Source organism: Phocoena sinus, chromosome X (genome assembly GCF_008692025.1).
Source record: "Phocoena sinus isolate mPhoSin1 chromosome X, mPhoSin1.pri, whole genome shotgun sequence".
Classification (NCBI taxonomy): Eukaryota; Metazoa; Chordata; class Mammalia; order Artiodactyla; family Phocoenidae; genus Phocoena; species Phocoena sinus.
Genome location: NC_045784.1, coordinates 64,528,110 through 64,540,324, shown reverse-complemented (window position 1 = coordinate 64,540,324; position 12,215 = coordinate 64,528,110). Strand labels below are relative to the sequence as shown.

The 12,215-nt window shown below is 37.6% G+C and overlaps 1 protein-coding gene across 1 annotated transcript in view; it reads left to right on the top strand.

The window, feature by feature from the left end:
• The window catches only part of ABCB7 (ATP binding cassette subfamily B member 7), a 136,835-nt gene that overhangs the window by 77,052 nt on the left and 47,568 nt on the right, over window positions 1–12,215 (top strand). The window lies entirely within an intron of this gene.

Genomic DNA, 12,215 nt, shown 5'->3' with positions numbered 1-12,215 from the left:
CTCTCCCCAGCTCACATTCTTCAGTTTAATCACATCTGCAAAGTCCATTTCGCCATGTAAAGTATCATCTTCACAGGTTCTGGATATTAGTACATGGAGATGTTTAGGGAGCCATGATTTTCAGATAGATAGATTAGTGGAATGTCATCCTTTTCTGGACTCTGCTCTGTTTCATTGATCTATGTGTCTCTCCATTCATCACCACCACACTGTCTTCATTATTGTAGCTTTATAGTAAGTCTTAAAGACAGGTAGTGTGATTCTTCCAATTTCTTTTTCCAAAATTGTTTGGCTATTCTAGTTTCTTTGCTTTTCCATAGAGTTTTAGAATAATCTTGTCCGTAGCTACAAAGAAGCCAGATGGGATTTTTAAATGGATTTTTATTAAATCTCTAGACCAGTTTGGGGAGAATTGGTGTCCCTATTATGTTGATTCTTGTAGTTGATGAACACAGTATATCTCTCTATTTATTTAGATCTTCTGTGATTTATTTCATATGCATTTGTAGCTTTCAGACACTGTACATCTTTGATTAGATCAGTGGTTCCCAATCGGGGAATTTTGCCCTTTAAGGGGACATTTGGCAGTAACTAGAGGCATTTTTATTGGTCACAATTGTGTGGGGCTGGGGAGTGCTACTAGCTTGTGGTCGGTAGAGGTTAGGGACACTACTAGACATCCTAAAGTACACAGAACAGCCCCTGCCATAAGAAAGAATTATCTAAACCAAAATGTCAGTAGTGCTGAAGGTTGAGAAACCCTGGGTTAGATTTAACTTAAGGATTTATTTTTGTGGGGAGGGGTGTTGTAAATTTTTTTAAATTTTGGTTCCCAGTTGTTTATTGCTTGTATATTGATACATTAATAATTGTTCATTTGTATTGCTCATTATAATATATTGATAATTGTATTGATAATTATTGATATATTTGGAGTTTGGTATACCATTTTATTATCTGCTAGTTGCCTCTTTATTTTGTTGCATTGTTTCACTTTTCCTCCTATCTTTTGCATTATTGGAACAGGTTTTACTATCCCATTTTAATTTATCATGCCTTTTGGTCGATCTCTTTGTATAATTTTTTAGTAGTTGCTCTAGGAATTACAATATTCATACTTAACTTTTCACAGTCTACTTAGAATCAATAGTTTATCACTTCAAGTAGAATGTAAAAACCTTCCTGCCCTCTAAGTCCCTTTACCTTCCCTCTTTATGTTTACAAGTCATCTTACGTATTACATATACATACATTGAAAACCCCATCAGTCAGTGTTTTAAATTTTGCTTTTAACCATCAAATATATTTTAAAGAACTTACGAGAAGAATATGCTACTATATTTGCATAGATATTTACTATTTCTTTTGCTTTTCCTTCATTGCTAATATTCCAGGATTCATTCTGCTTCTATTTCCCAAGTGTATGAAGAATTTCCTTTAGCAGTTCTTTAAAAGCAGGTCTGCTGGTGATTAATTCTTATTAGTTTTCTTTAATCTGAGAATGTCTTGATATTCCTTTCATTTCTGAAGGCTAATTTTGCTGTTTATAGGATTCTAGGTTAACAGTTCTTTTCTTTTACCACTGGAAAATTTTGTGCCACTTCCTGCTAGCTTCCCTGGAAATCTACTGTCTTCAAATTGTTTTTCCCTTATACTTAATATATTATTTGTATCTAGCTCTTTTAAGATGTTTTTCTTTGTCTTTAGCTTTCAGAAATTTAATCATGATGTGTCTTGGTGTGGATTTCTTTGAGTTTATCCCTATTTGGGGTTGCTCAGCTTCTTGAATTCTTGGGTTTGTCTTTGCCAAAATAGAAGATTTTTTTATTTCTTTGAATACTTTTTCCAGTTTCACACTTCCATTCTTCTGGCACTCTGAAGAGGAATACTGGATCTTTTGTTATGGTCCCATAGGTTCCTGAGTCTTGTTTACTGTTTTTTTTTTTTTAAGTCTGTTTTCTCTCTGTTGTTCATATTGAGTGCTTTCTATTGTTCTATCTTCAAGTTTACTGATTCTTTCCTTTGTCCTCCCCATTCTGCCATGGATCCCATCCATTCAAGTTTTTTTTTTAACTTCAGCTATATTTTTCAGTTTCAGATTTTTCATTTGTTTCTTCTTTTATGTCCTCTATTTATTTGCTGAGACATTCTATTTTTGTTGATTTAAGCATGTTCATAAATGCTCCTTGAAGCACTTTTATGATAGCTACTCTGAAATTCTTGTCAGATAGTTCTAACGTTTGTGTCTATTTATTGTATTTTCTTATTCAAGTTGATATCTTAGTCATTCTTGGAATGATGAGTGATTTTTGATTGAAACCTGGACATTTGGGGTATTATGTTATGAGACTCTGGATCTTATTTAAATCTTCTGTTTAGCAGGCCTCTTGTGGCACTGCTCCAGTGGGGATGCCTCATTACTGCAAGTGCGGGTGAAAGTCCAGGTTCTTACCTTGGCCTCCATTTGTTCCTAGGGAAAGGGACTCCTTACAACTGCTAGGTGGGGTGGGAGTTCAGGCACCTCAGAAGATAAAAGACAAGCGATGGACTAGGAGAAAATATTTGCAAATCATATAACCAACAAAGGCCTATATCTAGAATATCTATAAAGAATTCCTAAAACTCAACAGCAAAAAACCAATCCAAATGTAAAATGTACAAAAGACACAAACAGATATTTCATCAGAGAGCACATGAAAAGATGTTCAACATCATTTCTGTTATGGAAACACAAATTAAAACCACAATGAAATATCATTATACACCTATTATTAAAATAGTTTCAAAATTTAAAAAAGTAGTGATGATACCAAATGTTGGTGAGGATGCAGAGGAACTGGGTCACTCATACTTTACTGGTGGGACTATAAAGTGGTACGGCCACTCTGAAAGAGTATAGCAGTTTATTAAAAAGTTCAGTGTAGACTTACCATATGACTTAGTAATTACACTCTTGGGCATTTATCCCAGAGAAATGAAAACTTACGACCACCTGTATGAAAATTTTCATAAAATCTTCATTTATAATAGCCCAAACTAGAAACAACCAAAATATACTTCAGGGATGAGTGGTTGAATAAATTCTGTTACATCTATGGAATACTACTCAGCAATAAAAAGAGATGAGCTATTGATATATGCATCATCCTTGATGAAGGAATATAAAGAGGTAGCACAAGGAAGTTCTTTTGTGGTGAGGGGATAGTTCTGTATCTTGATTGTGGTGATGGTTACATGGATCTGAACATGGGATAAAATTGCATGGAACCACAGAGATGACACATAAAACCACACACACCACTAATACACATTTTAAAATGATGAAAACTGAATGAGTTCTGTAGGCTAGTTAACAGTAATGTGCCAATGTACATTTTTGTTTTTGATATGGAACTACAGCTATATAAGATGTCATCATTAGGAGATGCTGGGTGAAGAGTTATGAGTCTCTGTACTACTTCTGCAACTTCCTGTCAGCTTATAATTATTTCAAAATAAAAAGTTTTTAAAAATTCACAGTTGTCTGAGGTGATTTGTCTAGTTCTGCTGAAAGCAGAATATTAGGGAAAACCAATATTTGCCACCCCCCCATCCCCAAAATATCACAACATCAATGGAACCCACATGTATATACTAATAAAAACATCTGTATATCCTTTCCATTTCTTTGGTGTTTTTCCTTTTCTTTAAAAAATTACTTTTATGGGAAAACTGACAGTAATCAACAATTATCATTACAGGTAGTGCTGTGTTCCTAGTGCTATGCTAACTGCCCTTTTCCTGCCAGTGAAAACACAGGCAGATGGCATTCACATTCTTTACATACTTACAAGGATGCTCCCAAATTTGACCAAATGCAAACACATTTTCAAAAAAAAAATCGCACAATTTTCCTGGTGATACATGAGTTTCAGTCAGACTCACTCTGTGACAAAGATATAAAGGGCTGTGTGTTGTGAGAATTGCGTGCTAGCTATAACTATCACTTTTTCTCCCACTCAAGAAAGTGTATTGGAATGCAAGTGAGGGGATTTGGCCTTATATGGAGAACCTGGAATCTCTTCAAAGTTATTTAAATTACTTATGCCATACTTTTCAACTGTAACTGGTTTAAGCATTGCATTTGAGAGTATCCATTTTAGGCTGCAAAAGTAATAAAATAATGTTGTCCCTGCCTTATTAAGCTGCTGATGTGGCTATGGTATACAGGAAAAAATTCTGAATTTCAGGACAGACCTGGATTTTAATCCTAGCTCTGCTGCTTACTGAACAAGTCATTAAACCTCACAGAACCTGAGTTTTCTCAATTATAGGGATAATACCCATTTCATAGACTTATTTCATTCAGCTCTTACCTTTGTGAAAGGTACCTAGCACCATATCTGACTCATATAGCTGTTCACAAAATGTTTGTTTGCTGCAAAAGGTTTCACTCATGAAGGTGTCTTCATGCACCTGAAGACAAAGTGAATGATAAATATATAATAAAAATTATAAATACTGTGGTTTAAACTATAAAAATGAGGGGTTGGAAAATGGAAAGTGCCAAAAGTGCTGCAGGTTTTAGAGAAGGCATCGTGATGGGAATGAGATTCAAAGTGGGTTTTGAAGAACAGAAGTGGAGGGGTAAATTGGTAGGGAGACCATTTCAAGTAGAAGCGGAAGACTGAGGACATATGATCATATGGGAATCAAAACTGAGAAATTTATACTACTTGAAACCTGCTATTCTATTAGATTATATTTGGGAACTTATAAATCTTAAAGTTTTAAGCAATTTTTTCCATAGTGTTACATTTTAAAAGTATTCCAACATTTGCTGTCTATTTTAATGATATTGAATATTAGAGTACCTGCTTGGTTGCTAAGACACTTGTATACCTTACTTTGAAATCTTGATTGGTAAGGTTTACATAGCTCCTGTCAGTTGTAGCTAAACTTAGGCTTGTTGATGATAAATTCTTTCTGTTTAATAAAGATGAATGATATAATAATGGAATATTAACGAGAGCTGGGATTTCAGTATTTTTTTAAGTCTTATAAAATTGTTTTCACATGATATTAATGTATATGAATTTCATTTCTTCAAAGAAAGCTTTGCCAGTCTTACCAACTTGCTATTCCTAAATGATGCTTGGTGTTTGTAATAGTATAACTTTGTAGAAAATGTGAAATGTGAGTGATTGACTAACTTGTCTTGAATATATGAAAGCATTATACTCTTTCTTTCTTTCTTTCTTTCTTTTGGTGTATTCTCATGGAGAAATAGGTTGGTTTTTGAAAGCATAATTTGATATTCATTGAGGTTTTTTCCTTAATAATGCTTTATTGGAGTATAATTGCTTTACAATGGTGTGTTAGTTTCTGCTTTATAACAAAGTGAATCAGTTATACATATACATATATTCCCATATCTCTTCCCTCTGGCGTCTCGTTCCCTCCCACCCTACCTATCCCACCCCGCAGGTGGTCACAAACCACGGACCTGATTCCCCTGTGTTATGCGGCTGCTTCCCACTAGCTATCTATTTTACATTTGGTAGTGTATATATGTCCATGCCACTCTCTCACTTTGTCACAGCTTACCCTTCCCCCTCCCCATATCCTCAAGTCCATTTCTAGTAGGTCTGTGTCTTTATTCCTGTCTTACCCCTCAGTAATTCATGACTTTTTTTCCCCTTAGATTCCATATATATATTTTAGCATATGGTATTTGTTTTTCTCTTTCTGACTTACTTCACTCTGTATGACAGACTCTAGGTCCATCCACCTCACTGCAAATACCTCAATTTCGTTTCTTTTTATGGCTGAGTAATATTCCATTTGTATATATGTGCCACATCTTCCTTATCCATTCATCTCCTGATGGACACTTAGGTTGCTTCCATGTCCTGGCTATTGTAAATAGAGCTGCAATGAACATTTTGGTACATGCCGCTTTTGGAATTATGGCTTTCTCAGGGTATATGCCCAGTAGTGGGATTGCTGGGTCATATGGTAGTTCTATTTTTAGTTTTTTAAGGAACCTCCATACTGTTCTCCATAGTGGCTGTATCAATTTACATTCCCATCAACAGTGCAAGAGGGTTCCCTTTTCTCCACACCCTCTCCAGCATTTACTGTTTGTACATTTTTTGATGATGGCCATTCTGACCAGTGTGAGATGATATCTCATTGCAGTTTTGATTTGCATTTCTCTAATGATTAATGATGTTGAGCATTCTTTCAGGTGTTTTTTGGCAATCTGTATGTCTTCTTTGGAGAAATATCTGTTTAGGTCATCTGCCCATTTTTGGATCGGATTGTTTGTGTTTTTGATATTGAGCTGCATGAGCTGCTTGTAAATTTTGGAGATTAATCCTTTGTCAGTTGTTTCATTTTCAACTATTTTCTCCCGTTCTGAGGGTTGTGTTTTGGTCTTGTTTATGGTTTCCTTTGCTGTGCAAAAGCTTTGAAGTTTCATTAGGTCCCATTTGTTTATTTTTGTTTTTATTTCCATTTCTCTAGGAGGTGGGTCAAAAAGGATCTTGCTGTGATTTATGTCATAGAGTGTTCTGCCTATGTTTTCCTCTAAGAGTTTGATAGTATCTGGCCTTATATTTAGGTCTTTAATCCATATTGAGTTTATTTTTGTGTATGATGTTAGGGAGTGTTCTAATTTCATACTTTTACATGTACCTGTCCAGCTTTCCAAGCATCACTTATTGAAGAGGCTGTCTTTTCTCCACTGTATATTCTTGCCTCCTTTATCAAAGATAAGGTGCCCATATGTGTGTGGGTTTATCTCTGGGTTTCTATCCTGTTCCATTGATCTATATTTCTGTTTTTGTGCCAGTACCATAGTGTCTTGATTACTGTAGCTTTGTAGTATAGTCTGAAGTCAGGGAGCCTGATTCCTCCAGCTCCATTTTTCGTTCTCAGGATTGCTTTAGCTATTCGGGGTCCTTTGTGTTTCCGTACAAATTGTGAAATTTTTTGTTCTAGTTCTGTGAAAAATGCCAGTGGTAGTTTGATAGGGATTGCATTGAATATGTAGATTACTTTGGGTAGTAGAGTCATTTTCAGAATATTGATTCTTCGAATCCAAGAACATGGTATATCTCTCCATCTATTTGTATCACCTTTAGTTCTTTCATCAGTGTCTTATAATTTTCTGCATACAGGTCTTTTGTCTCCTTAGGTAGGTTTATTCCTAGATATTTTATTCTTTTTGTTGCAATGGGAGTATTTTCTTAATTTCACTTTCAGATTTTTCATCATTAGTGTATATGAATGCCAGAGATTTCTGTGCCTTAATTCTGTATCCTGCTACTTTACCAAATTCATTGATTAGCTCTAGTAGTTTTCTGGTAGCATCTTTAGGATTCTCTATGTATAGTATCATGTCATCTGCAAACAGTGACAGCTTTACTTCTTCTTTTCTGATTTGGATTCCTTTCATTTCTTATTCTTGTCTGATTGCTGTGGCTAAAACTTTCAAAACTATGTTAAATAATAGTGATGCGAGTGGGCAACCTAGTCTTGTTCCTGATCGTACTGGAAATGCTTTCAGTTTTTCACTGTTGAGGGGGATGTTGGCTGTGGGTTTGTCATATCTGGCCTATATTAATGTTGGGGAAAGTTCCCTCTTTGCCTACTTTCTGGAGGGTTTTTATCATAAATGGGTGTTGAATTTTGTCGAAAGCTTTCTCTGTATCTATTGAGATGACTGTATGGTTTTTCTCCTTCAATTTGTTATTATGGTGTATCACGTTGACTGATTTGTGTACATTGAAGAATCCTTGCATTCCTGTAATAAACCCCACTTGATCATGGTGTATGATCCTTTTAATGTGCTTTTGGATTCTGTTTGGTAGTCTCTTGTTGAGGATTTTTGCATCTATGTTCATCAGTGATATTGGGCTGTAGTTTTCTTTCTTTGTGACATCTTTGTCTGGTTTTGGTATCAGGGTGATGGTGGCCTTGTAGAATGAGTATTGGAGTGTTCCTCCCTCTGCTGTATTTTGGAAGAGTTTGAAAAGGATAGGTGTTAGCTCTTCTCTAAATGTTTGATAGAATTCGCCTGTGAAGCCATCTGGTCCTGGGCATTTGTTTGCTGGAAGATTTTTAATCACAGTTTCAATTTCAGTGCTTGTGATTGGTCTGTTCATATTTTCTGTTTCTTCCTGGTTCAGTCTCGGCAGGTTGTGCATTTCTAAGAATTTGTCCATTTCTTCCAGGTTGTCCATTTTATTGGCATAGAGTTGCTTGTAGTAATCTCTCATGATCTTTTGTATTTCTGCAGTGTCAATTGTTACTTCTTCTTTTTCATTTCTAGTTCTATTGATTTGAGTCTTCTCCCTTTTTTTCTTGATGAGTCTGGCTAATGGTTTATCAATTTTGTGTATCTTCCCAAAGAACCATCTTTTAGTTTTATAGATCTTTGCTATCGTTTCCTTCATTTCTTTTTCATTTATTTCTGATCTGATCTTTATGATTTCTTTGCTTCTGCTAACTTTGGGGTTGTTTTGTTCTTTTTTCTCTAATTGCTTTAGGTGCAAGGTTAGGTTATTTGAGATGTTTCGTTTTTCTTGAGGTAGGATGGTATTGCTCTAAACTTCCCTCTTAGAACTGCTTTTGCTGCACCCCATAAATTTTGGGTCATCGTGGTTTCATTGTCATTTGTTTCTAGGTACTTTTTGATGTCCACTTTGATTACTTCAGTGATCTCTTGGTTATTAAGTAATGTATTGTTTAGCCTCCATGTGTTTGTATTTTTTACAGATCTTTTCCTGTAATTCATATCTAGTCTCATAATGTTGTGGTTGGAAAAGGTACTTGATACAATTTCAATTTTCTTAAATTTACCAAGGCTTGATTTGTGACCCAAGATATGATCTATCCTGGAGAATGTTCCATGAACACTTCAGAAAAATGTGTATTCTATTGTTTTTGGATGGAATGTCTTATAAATATCAATTAAGTCCATCTTGTTTAAAGTATCATTTAAAGCTTGTGTTTCCATTTTTATTTTCATTTTGGATGATCTGTCCGTTGGTGGAAGTGGGGTGTTAAAGTCCACTACTATGATTGCGTTATTGTCCATTTCCCCTTTTATGCCTGTTAGTATTTGCCTTATGTATTTAGGTGCTCTCATGTTGGGTGCATAAATATTTACAATTGTTATATCTTCTTCTTGGATCGATCCCTTGATCATTATGTAGTGTCCTTCTTTGTCTCTTGTAATAATCTTTATTTTAAAGTCTGTTTTGTCTGATATGAGAATTGCTACTCCAGCTTTCTTTTGATTTCCATTTGCATGGAATATCTTTCTCCATCCCCTCACTTTCAGTCTGTATGTGTCCCTAGGTCTGAAGTGGGTCTTTTGTGGACATGATATATATGGGTCTTGTTTCTGTATCCATTCAGCCAGTTTGTGTCTTTTGGTGGGAGCATTTAATCCATTTACATTTAAGCTAATTATTGATATGTATGTTCCTATTCCCATTTTCTTAATTGTTTTGGGTTTGTTATTGTAGGTCTTTTCCTTCTCTTGTGTTTCTTGCCTAGAGAAATTCCTTGAGCATTTGTTTTAAAGCTGGTTTGGTGGTGGTGAACTCTCTCAGCTTTTGCTTGCTGTAAAGGTTTTAATTTCTCCATCAAATCTGAATGAGATCCTTGCTGGGTAGAGTAATCTTGGTTGCAGGTTCTTCTCCTTCATCACTTTAAATATGTCCTGCCAGTCCCTTCTGGCTTGCAGAGTTTCTGCTGAAAGATCAGCTGTTAAGCTTATGGGGATTCCCTTGTTTGTTATTTGTTGTTTTTCCCTTGCTGCTTTTAGTATGATTTCTTTGTATTTAATTTTTGTTAGTTTGATAAATATGTTTCTTGGTGTGTTTCTCCTTGTATTTATCCTGTATGGGGCTCTCTATGCTTCCTGGACTTGATTAGCTATTTCCTTTCCCATATAGGGAAGTTTTCAACTATAATCTCTTCAAATATTTTCTCAGTCCCTTTCTTTTGCTCTTCTTCTGCTGGGACCACTGTAATTTAAATGTTGGTGCATTTAATGTTGTCCCAGAGGTCTCTGAGACTGTCCTCAGTTCTTTTCATTGTTTTTTCTTTATTCTGCCCTGCAGTAGTTATTTCCACTATTTTATCTTCCAGGTCACTTATCCGTTCTTCTGCCTCAGTTATTCTGCTATTGATCCTTTCTAGAGTATTTTTAATTTCATTTATTGTGTTGTTCATCATTGCTTGTTTCCTCTTTAGTTCTTCTACGTCCTTGTTAAATGTTTCTTGCATTTTCTGTATTCTATTTCCAAGATTTTGGATCATCTTTACTATCATTATTCTGAATTCTTTTTCAGGTAGACTGCCTATTTCCTCTTCATTTGTTATGTCTGGTGGGTTTTTACCTTGCTTCTGCATCTGCTGTGTGTTTTTCTGTCTTCTCATTTTGCTTATCTTACTGTGTTTGGGGTCTCCTTTTTGCAGGCTGCATGTTCATAGTTCCCATTGTTTTTGGTGTCTGTCGCCAGTGGCTAAGGTTGGTTCAGTGGGTTGTGTAGGTTTCCTGGTGGAGAGGACTAGTGCCTATGTTCTGGTGGATGAGGCTGGATCTTGTCTTTCTGGTCGGCACGTCCACATCTGTTGGTATGTCTTGGGGTGTCTGTGCCCTTATTATGATTTTAGGCAGCCTCTCTGCTAATGGGTGGGGTTGTGTTCCTGTTTTGCTAGTTGTTTGGCATAGGGTGTCCAGCACTGTAGCTTGCTGGTCGTTGAGTGAAGATGGGTCTTGGTATTGAGATGGAGATCTCTGGGAGATTTTCGCCATTTGATATTATGTGGAGCTGGGAGGTCTCTTGTGGAGCAGTGTCCTGAAGTTGGCTCTCCCACCTTAGAGGCACAGCACTGACTCCTCTCTGGAGCACCAAGAGCCTTTCATCCACACGGCTCAGAATAAAAGGGAGAAAAAAATAGAAAGAGGATAAAATAAAATAAAGTAAGATGAAAGAAAATAATTAAAATAAAAAATAATTATTAGGGAAAATAAGATTTTTAAGTAAAAAATCAAAAATAACGGATGGACAAACCCTAAGACAAATGGTGAAAGCAAATCTATGCAGACAAAATCTCCCACAGAAGCATACAAATACACACTCACAAAAAGCGGAAAAGGGAGAAAAAGAATCTATCTTGCTCCCAAAGTCCACCTCCTCATTTTGGGATGATTTGTTGTCTATTCAGGTATTCCGCAGATGCAGGGTACATCAAGTTGATTGTGGAGGAATAATCCGCTGTTCCTGAGGTTGTTGGGAGGGATTTCCCTTTCTCTTCTTTGTTTGCACAGCTCCTGGGTTTCACCTTTGGATTTGGCCCCACCTCTGCCTGTAGGTCGCCTGAGGGCGTCTGTTCTTTGCTCAGACAGGACGGGGTTAAAGGAGCAGCTGATTCGGGGGCTCTGGCTCACTCAGGCCTAGGGGAGGGTGGGGTTTGGATGTGGGGTAAGCCTGCGGTGGCAGAGGCCGGCGTGACGTTGCACCCGCCTGAGGCGCACCGTGTGTTCTCCCAGGGAAATTGTCCCTGGATCACGGGACCCTGGCAGTGGCAGGCTGCACAGGCTCCTGGGAGGGGAGGTGTGGAGATTGACCTGTGCCTGCACACAGGCTTCTTGGTGGCGGCAGCAACAGCCTTAGCATCTGATGCCTGTCTCTGGAGTCAGCCCTGAAAGCCGCAGCTGGCACCGGTCTCTGGAGCTCCTTTAAGCAGTGCTCTTAATCCCCTCTCCTCGCACACCAGGAAACAAAGAGGGCAGAAAAAGTCTCTTGCCTCTTGGGCAGGTCCAGACTTTTCCCCCCGGACTCCCTCTTGGCTAGCCGTGGTGCACTAACCCCTTCAGGCTGTGTTCACGCCAACAGTCCTCTCTCTGTGCTCTGAACAAAGCCTGAGCCTCAGCTCTCAGCCCCCGCCTGCCCCGGTGGATGAGCAGACAAGCCTCTCGGGCTGGTGAGTGCTGGTCGGCACCGATCCTCTGTATGGGAGTCTCTCTGCTTTGCCCTCCGCACCCCTGTTGCTGCGCTTTCCACCGTGGCTCCAAAGCTTCCCCCCTCCGCCACCTGCACTCTCCACCAGTGAAGGGACTTCCTAGTGTGTGGAATCCTTTCCTCCTTCTCAGCTCCCTCCTGCTGGTGCAGGTCCCATCCCTATTCTTTTGTCTCTGCTTTTTCTTTTTC